The following is a 22,298-nucleotide window of genomic DNA, read 5'->3' as shown; positions in this document are numbered from 1 at the left end:
GCAGTAGCACAAGGATTAAAAGTTTACTAAAACTGTGGGTTATTCTTTCTTTTAGGTAGTCCAGGTTACATATGGCAACTATCTTTGAAAACGGCTTTTACCCTCTGTTTGTGAAAAATCACCCTTTGTTTTAGTAACATTCAGGGTGAAGGGGATGTAAGTTTGAACTACGATTCCAAGAGTTAAGAACTGAATGCATTCTTCTTGAATATAAGTCAAAGGACCAGGGTTTGTGCGGTGATCATGGTCAAGGGCAGAGTTAAGCTAGACATTATTATTTCAAAATGAAACAGTGACTCGCCCATATCCATATCAAGCAAGTATCACAAATATAAGACAGTAAAAAACTAAATTTACAAATACTAAGTCACAGAGGAAATTAAGTAACATAGAACGGAGCAACAAGGGATCACCCCAAGCTCACGGCACACTGCAACTGAACCTACGTGTTCTGCAGTATATTATTAGCTAAACTGTCATCTATTTAGCCAGTTCCACGGGGGTTGCAAAGAGTTGGGGAAAACGTTATTTAACATCTGATAGTATTATGCTAATTAGCCTGATATTGTTAGGATCTTATCTGGAACTAAAAGCGGGGTTTGTGTTCCTCCTGATTCAGGAAGAACATGAAAAAGTGGCGTTATAAAGGATTTATTACAATTTGAGAAACAGCAATGATGTATAAAAAACTTGGACAGGTGACAAAACCAGCATGAAAAGAAACTTTTGAAATAAATAATAAGCTTTTTTGACATGTGCAGTCTGGAATAGTCTGATAATGTCTTAAAGAGTTAATTTTTAAATAAAACTTGCAAAAGGCAAATTAAAAATATTAAATATTAAAACTGAATGAAACAGAGAAGTAACATTTAATGATATCAATTAGTGTTAAGTATTATCAAGCACTGGGTTCTATTTATAAGGTTTATTTATTTAATTTAGTTATAAACAAAATGATTGGACGCATTTTGCTTTGAAATTAACAATAGTTTGATATACCTTTAAGAATTAGAATGCAAGACAAACCTATACACTTAATAACAAATGTTGCTGTTTCAATAGGGCTATCTTAAAATCTTTAAATTTATCTATAATAAAATAATAGTTTCACAAAAAATATGAACAATTTTTAAAACCTTCTTATGGTGCATGAAACAGAAAAACAAACCTCACAGTTGAAATTATTTGAAATAACTGTCAAACATGTCAAAACCCTACAATTGATATACAATTATTCAGACACTCCACTAAAATCAGAGATCATAACATGTATAAGTATGGCTAATTTTTTCTTATAATAAAGGAAATACTCTACTGAAGATATTACTTTAAAATAATGACTCTAATCTAAATCTGATCTAATTAAAGTACGTATCTGCAATAACTGTCTTAAGAACAAGTTTACCATTCTGTGCTCTTACTCTGTTACACTAGCCTATCAACACAAGCTTCAAAATTTATGTTTCATTGTTACAAAAACAATATTTAAAATACACAAAGCACCTGATGAGATAAACATTTCTGTGTGTTTATCTAAACATTAGTCTGCCTGCGTGAAACAGCTTTTGTCTAGACTTTTGTTGAAATGTGGCACAATTATTCTTCAAGGAAATTTGTTGAGACAGTTCAATTTCCATTGTGATATTTTGAACAGATTGTGCTGTAGACAGTTTTAAAATTTCACATTCTCCCATTCAAAGGCATTGATGAATTTGCAAACAGACCTGTCTTAAAATGAAGAAATGTTCTCTGTGATTTCAACAGCAAATAAGTTTGCTGTTTCAATTTGACAGCGGTTACACTAACTTGTATATTCTGTATATTTTCCTCTTTTTTTACCCCGATAGCCACTACTGATAACATACAGAACCCCAATACGAGTTAATGAAACACCAGCAGACGGGTAGAAAGTCACTGTCACTGGCTGGTCGCGTGAATCCTCTGTCTGCAATTCCAGTGAGGCCTATGCAGAAACCTCTGTATCAGAAAATTGTTTCTGCTTTATAACGTCTTCCCAGTGGTCTGAGCTCAAACAAGAGAGAGTAAGTGCATCGGCACTTCGGTCCTAGTAATGCTTTAAGTTGTAACAGGTAAGTTAAATGAACTTCCAGAATGTAAAAGTATTAAATGGAAGCAAGGAAAACAAAAGGTTATCTAGGTATGAATGATTTAACCTGTGATGTTATGCACAAGAGCAAATAAATATTTACTCAGTATTAACCTTACACCAAGCCACCTTCAAAACCCCATTATCTGCAGATTACAATGATTCACTGTTTCACTGTCAGTTGTGGGGAACAGCCCGGACACAGACAGGTAGACATGATGGTTTCACCACACACACGTTTATTTACAATATTTACAATTATTGACGTACACAATACCCAGTGCCGCAGCACCAATCACCCCTTAAGTCCTGGCCACACAACACAATGCCTTCTCAATCTCTGGTCCGCCTTCACTCCTCCCCACCGAGCTTCGTCCTCTTCCACCCGACTCTTGCCATTGACTGGAGGGAGGCGGCCCCTTTTATACACCCCGGATGGGCTCCAGGTGCTTCCCGACACTCTTCCATCGACACTCCCCTGTGTGGTGGAAGTGCCAGCTGCGCAACCGGAAGGACTCCGGGCGTCCCTGCTCCTCTTCCCCCCAGCACTTCCGGGTATGGCGGAAGTGCTCAGGTCCAGGGCTCCCAAGGCATTGGGGCGCCCCCTGGCGGTGGCCACGGGCCCCAAAGCAACTAGGGCAGTCGCCCCATCGTGTTCTGGAGGAGGCACAAGCCCTCCTCCGGTCCTCCTGGGCATCCTGGCTGGGGTTCATGCCACACAGTATAATTTACTAGGGTGACAAGAGGTCACAGTGACAGGGCCAATCACGCTATGTTTTCCAATAAATAACTGATGAAAACAGCATGGCCAAAATTTCCAAGGAGGAAATGTTGATGAAGAACTTCTGTTAAATTTGAACAGCATTGCAACGAGGACTAACAACCAGGACAAAAATAGAGTACTGACATTTACTTGTTTCCACATCAACCACTGTGTAGAATCATTTGTGTTAATTTGTAACAGTGTTTTTTTAATCTCTCTCTGATGATGATGAGATAAAGCAGGCATTAAACAAAAGAGATCAGGCTTTATATGTGGGCATAGATGACAACACACGTGTCCAGGTTTGGGACTTTGGAAATCTGGTCTCCCTGTAATTTACCATTGGAGTGTCATATTTATCTGATATCCAAAATGGAAACCCACTTTAATAAAATTTGCCTTACACTTTTGTTATTCCTTAACATTTCTTATAACTGAATAGCTTTTCAAGTCCAACAAGTTCAAGTCAGGGAGCATTCACTGGTAGAATGCGTTGCCGCATCCACTACACAACAAAACAACTCGGGATCCCCGTTTGCAACCCCCCAGGCAGACACGCGGCCCAGTCCCACCCTCCGGAAATGACCCTCTATCTGCCGCAGTCAGGTGTTACGTGGGCGACCCCTTGGCCAGGTCCAGCCACTCGGGTCCCCAACAATGAGGATCTTACGAGCTGGATCACCCTCAGGGAAACGTGCCACATGGCTGTAGTGCCATAACTGATGCTCCCTCACAATGAAGATAATGTGCCTCATTCGGGACTCCATGAGCAACTGCTCATTCGACACAAAGTCAAACCAACAGTACCCAAGGATTTTCCAGAGAGGTACCAAAGGAGTCCAGTCTTCATCTCAGGTTACTGGATAGCGTCCATGTCACACAACCATATAGCAAGACAGGAAGTGCCGGGATTCTAAAGATTTGGACCTTCATCCTTTTGCATAGATATCGGGAGCGCCACACACCCCTTTCCAGCGAGCTCATGACCCCCCATGCTCTCCCAATCCATCTACTGACTTCATAGGAAGAGTCACCAGAGACATGAATGTAACTGCCAAGGTAAGTAATCCTCTCGACAAGGTCGACACTCTCTCGGCAAACAGACATACTGCTGATAGCCAAGAGGTCATTAAAGGCCTGGATCTTGGTTTTTGTCCAGGACACTCGCAAGCCCAGACACTCAGATTCCTCGCTCAGTCTCTCGAGCGCCCCGATCAGAGCCTCCACCGACTCCGCGAAGATCACAGCATCGTCAGCAAAGTCAAGATACGTGAATCTCTCTTCCCCAACAGATGCCCCACAGCTGCTGGACCCCACGACCTTGCCCAATACACAGTCCATACAAGCACTGAACAGAGTAGGAGAAAGAACACACCCCTGATGAACCCCAGAATCAACTGGGAAAAACAGAGATGTTCTGCCTCCACTCTACACAGCACTCACAGTATGAGTGTACAGGCCGGCCATGATATCCAGTAACCTCGAGGGGATCCTCAGGATCTCCCACAGGGCAGCTCGATCAACCGAGTCGAATGTTTTATGAAAATTGACAAAGGCTGCAAAGAAACTCTGCCAATATATATATATATATTCAAGTCCCATTTCATAAAAATGACAATGGCCAGACATGCTCAAGCGAAAGAGATATTAATCACAAAAGTTTTTTTTTCTTTTTATATAGTTTAAGTTATGCAAATGTGTTTGAGGGTGTGTGTGTGTGAAAATTGGTCTCTGTGATGGAGTAGAGTCCTGTCCAAGCCTGTTTTCAGCGTTTCGTCCAATCCTGATGAGACAAGATAGCCTTTGGCCCCCGAAACTCTGAAATGGATTGAGAAGGTTCTAGAACCTACAGTACCTTCTCAACCTAACCCACTGAGGGCTACAGTGCCTGCACAAGTCTCAAACGCACCTGAATGTTATACCATGCGTACATTTTTAGCTTGTTGAATATTCTGTTTTGCACATTTATAGAAATCTTTTGCCTTAAAAAAGATTACTATATTAACAATTAACAAGAATGAAACTATTTTTCTTCTCCCAGTCTATCTGATTAGTTGCGCTTTGTCACATTTGATGGACCTACAGTAGTTGCAGACATGTTTTATCCAAATAAAAATTGCTATTGTTTTCCCACAATACTGACTCAACATGTTTTGTATTTTTTACATTTATTTTATTCATAACATATTTGTAATTAATTTATCATTTACTAGGTTCTTAAATTGAAGTACATTTAATAAGAATACAACATATATTCTATGAAATGTTATTTTTTGCCTAATAATTTTTAGATCTGTTACAAAAAGTTCTGCTGTGGATTACACATACAATTAAAATACAATGCTTTTCACCTACACCAACATAAGTTTCTGCAAGGAAAGGCACTGATGTTTTTGCTTTCAATCTTGTTTTTGGTACTTTTTAATTACAAAATGGAAGAGAAAGCTACATGTAAAAAAGTATGTGTTATTCCTCTTGCATATTTATATGATTATCCATCATTTTAAATTGTTCCCATGTTCTTTGTTGCACATTTTCAACTGTTTTGTTCTCTTTTGGGGCTTTGTTGGATGTTAGATTCAATGCCATCATTATTTAATTTATTTTGTTTTGAGCTAGTTGTAATTTTTTATACCTTAATTTAGTTTTTTATGGAAGTCACTATTCTGTGTACCTTGTTTACAGTTTGCAGTTCCTGCCATGTAGCATGAAGTATGATGTAATTTTGTGACAGTTTAAAAGTCAATGCTATGGCATTTGATTAAATTTTACATTTTTCTGCTTGAAGTAAAATAACTTTTATTTGGCCCAAGCATGTCTGAAGAAGAGTACATAATTCTTGTTTCTTTGTTCTACCATCAGGGTAACTTAGGTGTGCCCCCAGGGGCCTTACTTGCAAAGGGGTTTTAGTTTATGTGAAAATAAAAAATGCCTAATAAAGGACAGTGTAGGTGCTCATAGCAACTAGCTGTCGAGCACTCACCCTACAGTTTGTAGTGTCACATGTGTGTCTGGGGGATCATCTTCCTGGCTCAATTGAGGTAAGCGGTATCACCCCTCAATAACAGGGGGTGCTGTCGCTAACACTGTCTTTTGCTTTGAAACCTACATAAACAAGCCACCCTACAGGAAGGCAGCTCATTCTGGAACCAAATGACAAAAGAGATGGAGCTCCCTTTAACACGCCATGTGGAGTATTTTCTTGAAACTGGCCAATCTGGCTGTGAATTTGATGTGCTTTTTGTTTATTTTTTTCTTTGGCAAACACCAACGATTAAATGGGGTAGCCTGACTGGTGCCCCAACTATTCTTGCTGGCTCACTTACAGTCTGTTCACTGGCCACAGTTGTGGAACAAACTTTCCTCCATCTTTAAAGAAGTCACAGAGCCTAGATAAGAATGAAGAACATGTCTTTATTTGCACAGTGTTATGCACAAATGTCTCACTCAATGAAGTGAGCGATCAATTAAGCAATTCATCTGCTTTTATACTTTCTCTAATTACCATTACTTCCAAAAGTACATCACATCATCTGACTCTTAATATGCAGAACTTTATTACCTCCTCCAATCAGCTAACACCACCAGTAATTTCTGACTCTTGTCGATTCTCCCATTATTCTCAACACCACTTCGCTAAGGGGGGTGTTCTGCAGATTGTCCTATTGATCTTAGCACAACTTCATAGGAGGGGATGCATAGGTTTCCCCATTAGTTTAACCCTGCTATCTAATGGAGTGTTCATTACTCATTTACCTCATTTTAACCTTCCAAAATTCTGTTGGTAGCTCCTCTTGCACTTTCAGTTTTAAGTTGCATTTAGTTACCCTTGATTTACATTTAGTTATTTTCTTTTTGTGTAATAATTCATTCTGTTATGGCACATATACAGTATACACACACACAAATATATAAACAGTATATATATATATGTGTGTACTGTATATATGTATACTGTATATATTTTTTTGTTCTTTATTTCGCCTTATACAATTTTTTGTATTAGGAATTTGTTAGTTTTTGCATAGAATTAGAGCGCAGGGACAGCCATTGTACAGTGCCCTGGAGCAATTACAGGTTAAGGATCTTGCTCAAAGGCCCAGCAGAGTAGGATCTCTTTTTGGCAGTGACAGGGATTGGAACCTGCAACCTTCTGGATACCAGCACAGATCCTTAGTCTCAGAGCCACCACTCCACCCTGTGCATATATATACAGTACTGTGCAAACATTTTAGGCAGGTGTGAAAAAATGCTGTAAACAAAGAATGCTTTCAGAAATATAAATAATGATTGTTTATTGTTATCAATTTACAAAATGCAAAGTGAGCGAACAAAAGAAAAATCTCTCCCAGACAAAGATTTCAAAGCAGACTGGGGTTTCAAGATGTGCTGTACAAGCTCTTTTGAAGAAGCACAAAGAAACGGGCAACACTGAGGATTGTAGATGCAGTGGTCGGCCAAGGAAACTTAGTGCAGACAGATGAAAGACACATCAAGCTTATTACCCTTCGAAATCGGAAGAAGTCCAGCAGTGCCATCAGCTCAGAACTGGCAGAAACCAGTGGGACCCAGGTACGCCCATCTACTGTCTGGAGAAGTCTGGCCAGAAGTGGTCTTCATGGAAAAGTTGCAGGCAAAAACCCATACCTCCGACGTGGAAACAAGGCCAAGTATGCATGAAAACATAGGAACTGGTGTGCAGAAAAATGGCAGCAGGTGCTCTGGACTGAGTCGTCAAAATTTGAAATATTTGGCTGTAGCAGAAGGCAGTTTGTTTGTCGAAGGGCAGGAGAGCGGTACAATAATGAGTGTCTGCAGGCAACAGTGAAGCATGGTGGAGGTTCCTTGAACGTTTGGGGCTGCATTTCTGCAAATGGAGTTGGAGATTTGGTCAGGATTAATGGTGTTCTCAAAGCTGAGAAATACAGGCAGATACTTATCCATCATGCAATACCATCAGGGAGGCATATGATTGGCCCCAAATTTATTCTGCAGCAGGACAACGACCCCAAACATACAGCCAAAGTTATTAAGAACTATCTTCAGCGTAAAGAAGAACAAGCAGTCCTGGGTGCTGTGAGTCCTGGGAGAGTGACAGTCGTTCAATAAACACAAACACACTCACACCTACAGTTTGTTGTAACAAATCAGTTTAGTTACATATTAACCCAACATGTATGTTTTTTAATGTGGGAGAAAATCAAATGACTTGTTGCGGGGTGTAGCTGGGGTTGGTTGTGAACTGGACTCATGTCCTTGGAACTTTAAGTCTTAAATATTTTAACAAACAAATGTCAGATCATGATGTTTTTTCTCAAATATAATGCTCAAATCATCAGTTTTAAGTGTCTGAAAGAAATAATCAAATAGGAAAACATTTATGGTGCTAAAATACCAAATAAAGTAATAAAGATATTTGTTAAAATTTCCTTATTAAATAAAATTAAATAGGCATTCAGTTTACTTGCTAAATAAATCATTTTTCAATACAGACCTACTTTGCTCCTCTTTTAAAAGAATTTTAAGGATATATCATCAGATGAAGAGGTGGTAAAGACATATGTTAGATATTGTAAAAGTGGTAGAAGTGCAGAACAGAGAAAACACCATCAGTAAGTAAATACATTGAGCATATCAAGAAAGACCACATGAACACAATTTTCATTGTATTCTTTGCAGGTTACAGTACATTTTACTTATACACTGAATTAGCTGTAACTATGAAGTAACTAGTTTATACCTCAAATCCATTTGATATAAATTAAGTGGAGTTACTAGATATATAATGCAAGTGATTTATACAGACTTAGAAATATTAGTTCTTTGATCAAACATTGCAAGGGTGGAATTTTGATATGTTTAATATGCACTGAGAGTACTGTGTTATTTTACATTCTATAAAAGTGCTATTGAATATTAATGTGCAATGTATGAATACAGCATTCTGGATTTTAGCTATCTTAATCCTGTTTGAGAAATCGCATAATTAACCCAATTATCAATGAGTGCCACTTTGAGCAGAATTCTACATTTCCACCAATTTTGGAGACACAGATTTAGTCAATCCACAGATTATATAATAGCGAAAAACAGAACAGAATTGTTCATCTCTTAAACCATAAATAAGTGGACTTAAGCATCTAGGAAATAACGTAAAACTAAGAAAGTTAAAGTATCGCACATCTGAAAAAATCTGAAAATTTATTTGCATAATGGGTGTTTCAACAAAAGGGCAAATCAGAACAATTAAAGATAAAATAAGTTGAATAGCATGCAAGAAGACAGTGTTACGAGCTTTGGAGGCAGAGGTTTTCTCAACAGAGGCTGCTCTTGCTGCATACACGATTTTTATATAAGTCAGTACAATAAAGAGGAATATTGCTAGAAACATAACCAGGCAGATGTATGATCTCAGATCAGATTGCCAGATGTACAGCAGCATCATTTCATAGCTACAGATGTAACTCTCCAGATAAAAACTCTCCGGTTGTGTTGCAAGTATAATGAATAAATCAGTACTATTGAGAAAGAATCCAAGTATCCAGATAAACAGAATGCCAAAAAGAGTACGTTGAACTGTGGAGATTTCTGCATGTCTCAATGGAATACAGATAGCAATGTAGCGCTCCAGGCACATGGCGGTCAAAGTCAATGGCGTGTAGTTGGTAAGGGTTTCCATAAAGGTGCAAAAAAAGATACAATACCCACCTGGAACCAATATGCAGAAGTATATCAAGAGCATTCCTAAGTCTGTTACTATCAGTACCAAAGTATCAATGAACAACATGTGAGCAAACAAAATGTAACGAGTATCCTGTCGAAAGGCCTCCTTTCTAAAGAACGAGAAGAGCATCACAAAGTTCACATAGAGAAAGATGCACACAAGTACTTGTGCCAATACCACCCTGTAAAAATTAGATTGTATATTTTTGCCATAGACAAATACTTCACTGTTATTGTTTTGGGAGATATTCAGCTCCATGAGGTACCTGGATTAAACAGAGAAATTACAATTAAATTTTACAGAAATACTGTATATGTCAAAAATTAATTTCTTTCCTTTTGCTGTGTATTTCCTATTAGGCAAGTTTTACAGTCTATATGCAGATGGTATACTATATATGCATAATAAATCCTTCATACAAATACATGCATTAAATTTGTATCAAGAATGTAGCAGTTCAGTAATAAATCAATACACAGCAACACCAGAAACTTTACTTTTAAAATCCCCAGTATCTCATGTTTCCTTCTTTGGATAATATCTACAGTATATCATTTTTTGTACAGTTTTTTGCTCCCAAAGAGACCAACAGACTAATATATAAAAAATTATTTACCTTTATAGCATGTTTATATCTACCTTTATGTATAACCTTTTAGAGCTGCAGACAAATAAACAAATTCTTATAGATTGCACATTATAACATAATAACACAGTTTATTTTTGGCAGTGTACTTTCATTCTGGTTTTCAATAATCATTTTTAATAGTTATGAAAAGAATGCATTAAATACATTATAAGCCACGGGTGTTGAACTCCAGGCCTGGAGGGCCGCAGTGGCTGCAGGTTTTCATTCTAACAGTTGACCAGTTTTCACTGCTAATTATCTCCTTTTCCCATCATTTTAATAGCCCTGTTTTTAAGGATTCAGTCCTCTCAATTGATTATTTTCTTCATTAAATGGTAGCCAAACAAAAATGAGATATGAAACGAGCCAACAGGTGACCAGCTAAATTGGGGCTTCAAACTCCAACCAATTTCACTCCAACCAGTTCCTTAATGAGAAGCCAATTCTGGCTGTTAATTAAACCTGATGTTTAAATCCATGGCTTGCTGCTGCTCTCATTCTTTCACAACAGACATTTCCCAAACTGTTGATTTTCTGTTTCTAATTACTGACCTGAGAGATCAACCTTACCAAGACCATCACCTTTCTTTATGTTCAGATAATGTGCTTATTTGGTCACCTGAAAAAAAAGAACTAAAGGGTCTGAGCCGAGTTAATTAAAACTAAGGCAAAAGTTAATTAGCAGCAAAACAGGTCACTAATTAAGAAGGTGGTTACAATGAAAACCTGCAACCATTGCGGCCCTCCAGGACCAGAGTTCGACACCCCTGTATAAGCACACAGTAACCTGAGCTAAAAGTGCACATTTTTAGGTATTCAATTACTTAAACCATCTGATGGCACATCAGATAATTGTCATATTTGAGGCTGGTGTACATAGTTCGTTTCAGTCAGCATTACAGTTATATGCCCTCTGCTATGACCATTCAGTTTCAGAGATCATTTGCATTTTAGGGTTGGTACTGTTTATTGTAACAGTCTCGTTATTTTATTGTCTTTTTATTGATGGTTAAGCAGTGAATTTCTACAATTTATAAGTGCAGATCTTCTCAAACCGGAATTATACTTCATCATTTTTCTCTTCGAGTAACTTTTTATAAGTAATTTAAACTAAATGACCATTGTATTTTATACGCTTTAAAAAGCATGTATCTCAGTCAAATGAATTATAATTACACAGTGTATTTTTTTGCTTACAAATGCATGATAGAGATAAAAATTTGTATGGTGCTGCTTTTCGTTAATGTTGCTTCCTCATGGCTTTAACAACCTGGGTTCAGTTGTCAGCCTGCACAATGTCTTTGTTTATAATACCTCCAATGTCTTCTCATTGTCTCCAATAATTACAGAATACATGTTTTTGCGCGGCACGGTGGTGCAGTGGTAGCGCTGCTGCCTCGCAGTAAGGAGACCCGGGTTCGCTTCCCGGTTCCTCCCTGCGTGGAGTTTGCATGTTCTCCCCGTGTCTGCATGGGTTTCCTCCGGGTGCTCCGGTTTCCTCCCACAGTCCAAAGACATGCAGGTTAGGTCGATTGGCGATTTTAAATTGGCCCTAGTGTGTGCTTGTTGTGTGTGTCCTGTGGTGGGTTGGTGCCCTGCCTGGGATTGGTTCCCTGCCTTGTGCCCTGTGTTGGCTGGGATTGGCTCCAGCAGACCCCCGTGACCCTGTGTTTGGATTCAGTGGGTTGGAAAATGGATGGATGGATGTTTTTGCTTATTTAACAAAAGCATGTTAGAGAGAAAAAAATGCATGGTGCTGTTAGTGGTTAGTACTACTCATAGCTTTACGAACCTGGGTTCAATTTTCAGCCTGCTCAAATGCTTCCTGTGTCTGTATGGGCTTTTTCTGAGTAGTACAGATTCTTTTAACATGCCAAAAATATATGTTTTAGGTTAACTAGTGGATCTAAATTGGGCCCAATATGAGTAGTTGTGCATTTCTGCTGGAGTGTACCCTGTGGTGGACTTATGACTTTTTTTGGGACAGAAAGTGAGGGCATTAACTATATTTGCATCTAGAATGACTAATTCAATAATAAATTAACATATATTGTTTTTAAGTTCAGTTTAGAACGTAAAACAGGTTCAAATGCAAAGATAAAATATCCATAAAAACTATGCACACTTTAACATGTAATTTGTATTCTGTGATGGTATGCATTATTCTGTGATGGTATGCATTATGCTGAGTTTATACTGGAAAGCCTTTTGTTTATCTGGTGGGCTTATAATGTCTGGAGATATTTTTTTTAAGCAATAAACATACTTGTCATTAATAAATCTCTGCCTTTCTTAATTGTTTGCCTTAAAATCGATGTATATCATTTTTTCACAGGCATGCTTTGTGACTCTCCACTACAACGCATACCTTAGGTCACTAACCTCACAAATTCGAAATTCTGCTTTTCTGTATTTTTGAACAACAGATTCCAATGCAAAAGCCTTATGTAAGTGCACTTAACATATTTTCATGCCATATTTACACTCGACAGCCTTCAGTAAATAGGCTGAGTACAATGACAGAGGCTAGCAATAATGACTATAATCATTTTGTGATCAGAAATTATTTCCATTATTATTACAAAATATTCCAATTATTACAAAGTATTCCAATCATAGATAAGCAGTAAGTTTTGTATAGTACTATTTAAACAATTTTCTTACATTTTTAATGTGCTTTACGAAGAATATGGCAATAAATACATTTGCCTAAGACCGTCATACATATCTTATAGGCACTTTAAATTAATACAGTAAATGCATACTTTAAAAAAATGTTTCTTCAAAAGAGCAATGCTTATTGACAATTAGAATGTCACTTTGCACACTGTGATTATTTTTCTTGTATGCTGCATACCTTTAATGCTCAATCTGTCACCCTTTAGGACAGTCTGCATCATGCATACTATTGGGATGGGTATATAGGTTGTGTCTTTTCTGCTCAATTTACTTGTGAATGTACCTTATATATGTATATGCAGTGTCTCAGATAAATAAACATGCACATATTTTATTGACTTATAATTTATATATTTCTTTTTTTTGTTTTTCAGGGACATTTCCTATTACTTAATTCTGCTATTTTATATTATATTTCTGCAAATACTGCAAATAAAATGTTCAGTTGGTTTATCTTGAAATTCATGTACTGTTAACATCTTCAAATATGTGTTCTTACAATAACTTGTAAGGTTTTCGCAGTACATTTCTATTCAATTGCTGCTGCCAGATTGGAGAAAACTGGGAAAAATATGAAAAAAGGATTAGGAGATGAAAGTCTGAACCAAATAATCAAAATGAATCAGTTCACCAAAGCCGCAAATGTTAACTAAAACTCAAAGTCAGAATCTCAGGCAAAGTCCTAGGAAAATTATGCACTAAGTAGCAGATCGAAAACATTTGTTTATTGAATCTAAAATTCTGGGCATGAGGACTGGTGTGCCACCATCTTTAATCCTGTCCAAGCATGACATCACATGATGCTATTTATATGAATGATGTAGTAAGAGAGCACTTCTGCCTGCAACAATATGGCTGCTGTTATGAAAACGTATCCAAAATGGCAGCACCAAAATAAACAAACAAGTGGTTTGAAAATAAATTACACTAACAATAAAATATAAAAATGAGTCAAAGTAAGACACATAAAAACAGCAAAAGAGAACAGAAATAAAATTTTGGAAGTCTAAAATCCCTAAATCATAATAAAAGTCAAATAGTTTTCCTTTCAGGTAAACTTACAAGTAAAAACTAAATATATATATTTTATGAGGCAACAAAGAACCTCCTAAATGCTTAACATTTAGATTTTACAGGGGGTTCATGTTGGTTTTCATTAATAGAGCAAATTTGTACCCCTACAGGTTTGTTCCTGGCTACCACTGGTATTCCACAAACGTGGAATTGAATTAAGTGGGTACAATAAAAGGATGGATATGTTGTATTGCCTAAACAAGAAGTGCAGCACTCTGGTAAAGATAACAATACAATGAAAAATGTCAGTGCAAGCTTAGCCACTAAGTTAAACTGTGTTTTTATTATTTTATTGCACATGATAGTATTGGTGTGTCTTGAGTCAACATTAATATTGGTAAGCCATCAAACTATTTTACACATGGATAAAACACAGGTTTTGATTTATTTCAATTGTGTTTTCAAGTTACACAGACTAAGATTAAAGATTTCAAAAATGCTTTAGTGATTACTATTAAATAAGTTGTAAATGTAATATGAAATATAAATGTTACCTTAATTATCTGTAATCTTCAGAAAAGCCAGTTTGATTCCATAGTGAAGGCAAAACAAATATTTATGGATTTTTAAGAAGCTTAATGCATTACAGAGAACATATTAATAATTAATTACATTTAATGAACCCTTTTGAGAAGTCAACAACATTGCCTCCTGAGACAGTCACAATTTTTTTAGATAATGTAAGATAACACAGAATTCATTACTAATATTTAAAAACTTAATCATCAGCAAAGGCAAAGTTGCTTATTGAAAAGAGCACTTATTCAAATTGTTTGTATTTCAAAGTTAGATCCAGTTATCTGAGTCCTTGCCTATTCCGCAAACCTTTTGTTTATTTCAAATTGGAAGCCAGTCATATAGATAAAGAGTGGTATTTTACTTAATTTTTAAATAATTATGTTTATTATGTACAGTAACTGATGAGATACTGCATTTAAAGAATATTATATTAATATTTTATTGCACAGTATTATATTCAATTCAACTTATTTTTGTAATTTCACTGAGTGCTGTGACAAGTTCACAGATAGATGCAACTACAAACATTACAGATTGCTAATTACATAATTAGCACACATAAGACAGATTTGTTTAAAAAAGATGGGAAAAAAGTGACTCAAAACTGATTAACATAAATGAAGCCCAGCAATATCTGTACATTATTTAATTGTTATCACCTGGGTGGGAGGCCAGTATAATGGATTGACAGGGGGAGGCAGCCTCCCAGGGTGGTATATTCCCTTAATATGTTAGAAGGTGGAATTCCTGAGCTGATGCACCCATGTACAGAGCTTACTGGGAACTGTAGTTCCATTGGACAGCCCTGTTGTGCGTTCTCTGTTGAAAAGTGCTTACCTTTACAACAAATTGCTTAAGACATTTTAGAATCTGAACTTTAGTCTGATTAACAAGAATAAAACCACACAAAGGTTCAGCCATATAAAGTGCCATGAACAGTAATCTTTTTATACTTATCTTTCAACATATTTATTGACTATATTTATGTATCTAGATTGCATAATACCATACATTGCATCAATGTTCATATTGCTTACTACACATCAATATTGCTGCTACTTCTTTGTCTTGTCTTTGCACAATGTCTTGTCTTGTTTGTGTTTTAATTTTGAATTTTAATTTTAATTTTAATTCTAATTTTAATTTTTTATTTGCACTTCATGTTGTTACACTGTGAACCCTGAGCTTCGCAATTTCGTCTATCTGTATACTTGTATATGGTTGAGATGACAATAAAGTTTGCTTTGACTTTGATGGTAGATGCTGGCAATAGAAGGATGCAATTCCTCAGGATCTGATTCCAATAAAAGACAGATGTGCCCATCATGAGATTTATAACGTAAATGATGTGCCAATCAAGACCCATTTAATATATCTCTTACACAGGTACTGATGACAAAAGATAAATTAAAGTGCTGCTCTCTGTCTTCTTCTTTCTGTCTGTCTCCTTCTGCCTTTCTCAGTAGAGCATTCTTGCTAGTCCATCATGGAGACACTATCTCCTATCTCCTTTCTTTTTACCTGAAGAAAACAAAACATGGATTCTGCAGCAACAAAACACATCCCTGCAGAAGAGACAAAGGTTTCTCCTTTAAAGGTAGAAGATGACCATTCAGTAGACAAGTGTCAACCTGAACCACAAAAGTCTAAAACGGTAATTTAACTGTATACATCTGTTAAACAGATTTTCTTTTCTTTTCTCTCTTGGGTTTCACACCAGTACTGTTTTTTTTGTCTTTAAAGGAGATGCCAAAAAAAAACAACTCATCAGTCTGCAAAAGAAACTGTAACACAGGGTGAAGGTGGCTTGTTTTTTGACAAGGTGAGTCTGAACTTTAATAAAAATGCATTAAGTCTATATGCATGGCCATAAAAAAACTGTTTCTCATTTATTTTATTTTGACTTGACAGATTGCAAGTGGGGAGCATAAGCATTATTAGAAAGATGAACTTTCAGCTGTTTTGAAATATCTTATTGACAGAAAGAAAGATGATTTACTACCTGATGTTAAAGAATTAATTAATGATGTTGAAAGCCTCGCCGAAAGGACACCTGGCTTAGTGGAATTTTTTTTTTCTGACAAAAAGGCTGATGTAAAAAGTATGTTTGATTTTGCATGTTACTAGATGTATCTATAGATCATTAGGGAATACCTTACCTGTAATAACACGTGTCACATTTTTGTGTCTTGTGCCTGTGGTCACCTAGAACTAGGATACCTGCTCCGCCCATAGGTGACTACCTTTCTTCCTTACCGCCTTGACTTACAAGGCTGTCTTCATCCACCCTCATTTCCAGACTACGGTCAACATTGTCACCCACCTAATTTAGATGACAGCCAAAATGGCCACTGCCTCTCAAAACCCCACTAAACATATACAGACCAAAGGGCGAAACTTCTGCTAACTCGGGTTCATTATGGGTGGACGGGTAATACACAGGGGATGGGACTTCCGCCAAATGCTGATTGGCTAGGACATCTGTTAAATTTTTTTGATCAATTTTTGTACCACTTTATACTACTCCTGTACAACAATAGTACAGAAATATGCTTTTTCAATGAACACAGCATGTTTTCTCTCATGGCAGCACACAGATGCTGCAGTAGACCTAGCAAAATGAAGTGCTTTGGGAAAGTACATACAATTTCACCTGACTATGTCTGTACTGATGCCAAAATCAGGATAGTGCACCATAGCTTGTGCAGGGGTACATTTTTATGCACCAACCTATATATAGAAAATTTAGTTGGAACCCTGAGAAATTCTAAATACAGCCAGGATGCTGAAAATATGGAAGTAAAACTGGAGATACTAAGTAAGAGAATTTTAGTTAGCTTTTCCGTTAGGCTGCAGCAGCCCTATGATGCTATCCGATTCACAGAACTGCAGAGGAGTCTGAGAGAGAGAAAGAGAGAGTGAGAGGTAGTGTAAGAGAAGTACAACAAAAGTATGGAGGAGAATAGTACATGGGGGAGAGGAAATCTGGATACCAGGGATGTGCAGTCAGGGGAGACAGGGGAGGCGGACCCTCACCTGTCATCATGAAAAGTAAAAAAACTAATAATGATAACATAAAATAAATTTGTCCACTGGTCTGTGCTATAAATTTGTTTTCTGTATGATTCCAATAATTTTGATCATGTTTATTGTCAAAATTGATGAATTTGCTCATTTCCTGTTCAAATACAGGGGAGAAACATGAGGTGCGGCAGCAACAAGCCTCACCTCACCTTGGACTGCAATGTTCCTCATACACTGGGTTGATGCACGCAATTGGCACGTGCCTGCTGCTGTCTCTCTGTATGTCGGCAATATAATGTTTGCAGACACGTTTATTATATACCCTGACTTTACACACAGTCTGGATAATATATTTAATGAATATGTGTGACATATTCAGTCTTGCTGATCGGACATAAAACCTCACTGAAAAGTAACAAGCTAAGGCAGACAGTACCGTGGCGCACTGAAGAGGGCGTATGTGAGCCCAACAGGTGCTAATTGCTGCTGCTGTTCTATGCAGAGGCTCTAGGTGCCGATAAGTTAGCGATATCAGAAAGTGCACTTCAGCGGTCTGTTTATTTTTATTTTTTGTTCCAACTGACTGCCAACATAGAAGATTAAGATTTTTAAAACTAAAGGAAAATAAGGAGGACTTTTACAAGAAAGTGATGGAGATTTTCGTGGAGAAGGATAGGCACGTGGACTTAATTTACAAATAAAGGTAAGACCATAAATGGTTTTCAATTTTATAAAAAATGGTATCAGACTAAGAAAAAAAATCCAATATTTAAAAACTAAATTTTGACCTTAAATAAAATATTCTTTTGTTTTTCTTGTTATCCTTTTGTTGAACAGTCTGTGTTAAAATTGAATAAAGCATCAGAATTAAAATACAACTAAATATTTCAATTAAGGTCAAAATTGGAATCCATTTTTTTTGTACACCACTCCATATTTTCATCTGTATTGAATAAGTATGAATTGTGGGATTGCAACGGCAAATTTAGAACACATGGAGGGTGCAGAGCAAATGCATTCTCTCCACTCTCTCTTGCCGCTGTAAATGTAACGTTCTTTCTTAGTCAAATATGTACCTTACTTATGTGTATGTAAAGAATGCTGATGAGATATGAAACATAGCCAGTAGCCAGTGTGCATGCTGCCAATTAAATAGTAAATAAGCCTCTCTTTTGGATTCATATATTTGTAAATCTCACTCTGAAGGAGTCAGTGCCTCACCAGCCAAGAACCTCCCTGCACATCACTGCTGGACACACACATCAGCTAGAACACTGTTAAAGTTTAGTTTTTGAGCTTCATTTCCTACTCCTGCCTGGCCTACTTAGCCTTGCTGCTTTTTTTTGTGGCAGAATAGTTTTATTTGGAAAACAGCATGTTCATGATTTAAAGACATATACTGTATATGGAAACAAACATTCATGTAGTCCACTAAAATTTTCAGCATACAAAATTAATGCAAAATACTGCAATATTCAACCATAATACTTATTTTTTGTTAGAATTTTGAAGTTTTTATATATATAGAATTTTGTTTTGTACTTAATTTTGGGATTCTACTTGATTAATTGCACAATAACAAGTCTTTTATCAACTTTAACTCTGTATTATACAAATTTTTATTTGTAATTTCTTCAAGCATATTAATATTTTTCTATAAAGCGGAAATAACACTGATTACTTTCTAATACAAACAGTTTTAATAAATACTTTCCTAGGCATTTTGAATTAGTTCATTTAGTTTATTAACAGTCTTTTGTAACAGAAACAGCTGAATAAACAGTGAAACACTAATCAATCAACAGTACAAAATATATATTTTATTTATTTTAAGCCAGCTCATAATGCAAAATACTCTACCACTTTGACTGGTTCTAGTAATAATATTGTCTTTAAATTGAAATGAAGATGGAAAATAAGACACTATTCATTTTCTGACTATTTATTCAGGCAACTGCTTAAGCGCAGCAGTTTATTTACACTGGTCATTTGAGGGATACTCTTTTTTTATTAACAACATATCCAGATCTAGAAAGCAAAAATCCACAAGAAACCAATGTTGGGAAACTTTACTTTTAAAATTAACTTAGTTGTATTACTCGTTACATGCAAACAAGTAACTAAATATGTAATTCTCTATTCTGTAATTATTATAAATGATCATTTTTTACAAATAATGCATGACTTTTGCATTACTTTTAGATATGAAACCCACACTTGTAATCAAAATAAAGCAATTTCCTTGAAAAAATAGCTACTCCGTTCCTGATCAGGTTGATAACATAAAACAATATATACTGATATTCTTTTTATAATGCAGCTTTTAGTATTCTTTTTTTATTTATGTGGAAGGAAGATGCTGGAGCCGGGAGATGTTTGTAGGTGAACAATGGCACTGTCTCAAGTACAACTCAGCATGCTCACACAAAAGATTATCTTGCTTGTATAAAGGGATGTGCGCACACATGACAGGGGAATTCTAAGTTCCATATTAGAACGTTAATTGAATGTGTTAACGAGGATTAATCAGCCTTAATTTTTATCAAATTTTTTGCTACTACATGATGACTGGACTTAAGATGATTGATGTAATCGGGCCACAATTATTTAAGATGGTAGTGTGGATTCTGGGTTCACAAAACAAACCTTTCATATGGTTAACTAGTGATGAAATCATTTTAGGGAACCAAAATTTATAGTTTTCACATTTGATTTCTTGTTTGTATATTGAGATTTGGTCCTTTGTGGACTACTGGATATGGTGACCTTTTTGCTTTGTCTTAGACCATTAATTTGAATTTTGTTTTTGTGCTCGTTTGCTACTGGATTGCCTATTACAGGCATCTTCTTCTGTGCCTTTTTTTGATCATAACACTTTTGTAAAATACACTTTTTTATTTGCTTGACTTTTCATGACTGGACAAGGTTTGACAGTTTCCTCCCCGAAAATGTGGACATTTTGAGTTATTTCAGAACTCTATTTGACTTCTTTGAAGGCTTTACACCATTTCAGTGATGATGGAGCTCAACAACAAATGTTTAGTTGTGGAGGAGAGATAATGCAGCCACATTGTTCAAAAATGTGTGATAAAATCCTGTTAAACTTACTTTTTTGTAATTACAATGCATTGTAAATTTTTGGGGATTGTTGATATATTTTGTTCATTTATCCATCCAGCCATTTTCCAACCCGCTGAATCCAAACACAGAGTCACGGGGGTCTGCCGGAGCCAATCCCAGCCAACACAGGGCACAAGGCAGGAACCAATCCCAGGCAGGGTGCCAGCCCACCGTAGTTGTTCATTTATATATATGCAAAATTATCTAAAGATTTTTTTAAATTAATGTAGAATATGTAGCTGCATTACTCTGAGGTGGCATTGCCCTTAACAATTTTTTAATGTAGTGTTTTTTAGACACAGTTTACCAATGAAAAATTTTGTAGAAGTGATAGTACCAATACTAATTTCTTTAAAGTTAAGCAACTTTTTATATACCAATCACTATTACTTCTTATTAAGAATAGTCATCTCTGAAAATGACTATTCTCAGTTTGTATGCTGGTGTTCATCAGTCATTATTAGAATTAGATTTATTGCAGACAATGGTGATATTGTAAACACTTTTTTACTCATGTCTTCTCAAATATACCTCTACTTGACTTGCTGAATTTAATCCAGTGACTTGACTTGACATGCTTGAATGTAATCATTATAACTTAAATTTTGATTTAAAACCTGAAGGTAGAACTTGAAGCTTACTTCAGACTTGCATATGTAGGACTTTGTTGCAATGCAAGTTGCATTCTCCTGCCTTTACTTGATGTATGTCCTCAGGCATCCTCCTGCAATATAAATAATACCCCTACTTTTTAAATTCTGGAATGTTATTAACCACTAAGTGACCACCACTATCTAGGACCTGGGTAAGACTTTCATTTAGACCACACAATAAAGGCTGCTCTACAACTGAGATAGGACTCCTATGAATATGACATTGCAATGGGGTAGCCCATTGCCTTGTAGTCTCAGTTGTGGAGCAAATCTTGATTCTGTTGAATCAGTATCATCTGCTGAAGAACTATAATAATTTCAGTCTTTCGGTTTTGGATCTATGAAAACATTTTGTTCAGGAACTAAATCATTTGATCTAGCTTCAGGTGTCTCTTCAACTACATCTTATTAAAATTCTGATATACACAGATCAAATTGGTTGGTGATATCTGGTTCTATACGACTTCTAGTATTAACCACAGTTAGCATTGTTGATATTTTCTCACCCTCACTACTTTCCTTTTGATTGTCATTATTATACATTAGCTCTAAATTAAATGTACTGTCATTGAAAACATGTGCTAACAGCCAAAGCTCCCATCCATTAATATTCTGTGGCATCTAATTTAGCTGTAGTTATTACATATGTCAAGGGATTGTTATCAGTTACAATTCTGAATGTTGCTCCATACAAGAACTCGAAAACCTTGTCATGTGTAGCCCACTTCTACAGGGTATATCAAAAATACTAGTTTGTGTGTGGCATACCTCTTTTCATATCTGAATATTCCTCTGCTAGTATATGCAATCACTTGTAATCTTCCCTCTTCTTCTTGGTGGAGGCCAGCTCCAAGACACTGTAGACATGCATGGGTAAGTGGGGTGCATGATTGTTTAGAGTTTGTGAAACCCAGGACTGGAGCTTTCATTGGCTTAGCCATGATAGTATCATAGTGTTTAGGCATTCTACTGTGATTTTTTTCATGAATAATGTCTTGAAATCAACA

The 22,298-nt window shown here is 36.3% G+C and overlaps 1 protein-coding gene across 2 annotated transcripts in view; it reads right to left on the bottom strand.

The window, feature by feature from the left end:
• The window catches only part of LOC127527490 (odorant receptor 131-2-like), a 68,115-nt gene that overhangs the window by 30,818 nt on the left and 14,999 nt on the right, over positions 1 to 22,298 (bottom strand). The window contains exon 1 of one of the 2 annotated variants that reach the window (XM_051926472.1): positions 14,470 to 14,500. The exons of the other annotated variant lie outside the window; for it this stretch is intronic. The gene's annotated coding sequence lies outside the window, so the exon portion shown is untranslated. Of the gene's footprint in view, positions 1 to 14,469; positions 14,501 to 22,298 lie in introns of those variants that run through there. 2 annotated transcript variants of the gene reach the window in all.

The sequence above is a fragment of the Erpetoichthys calabaricus genome, chromosome 4 (assembly GCF_900747795.2).
Source record: "Erpetoichthys calabaricus chromosome 4, fErpCal1.3, whole genome shotgun sequence".
NCBI classification, from domain to species: Eukaryota; Metazoa; Chordata; class Cladistia; order Polypteriformes; family Polypteridae; genus Erpetoichthys; species Erpetoichthys calabaricus.
This window is presented reverse-complemented; position numbering and strand designations above follow the sequence as displayed.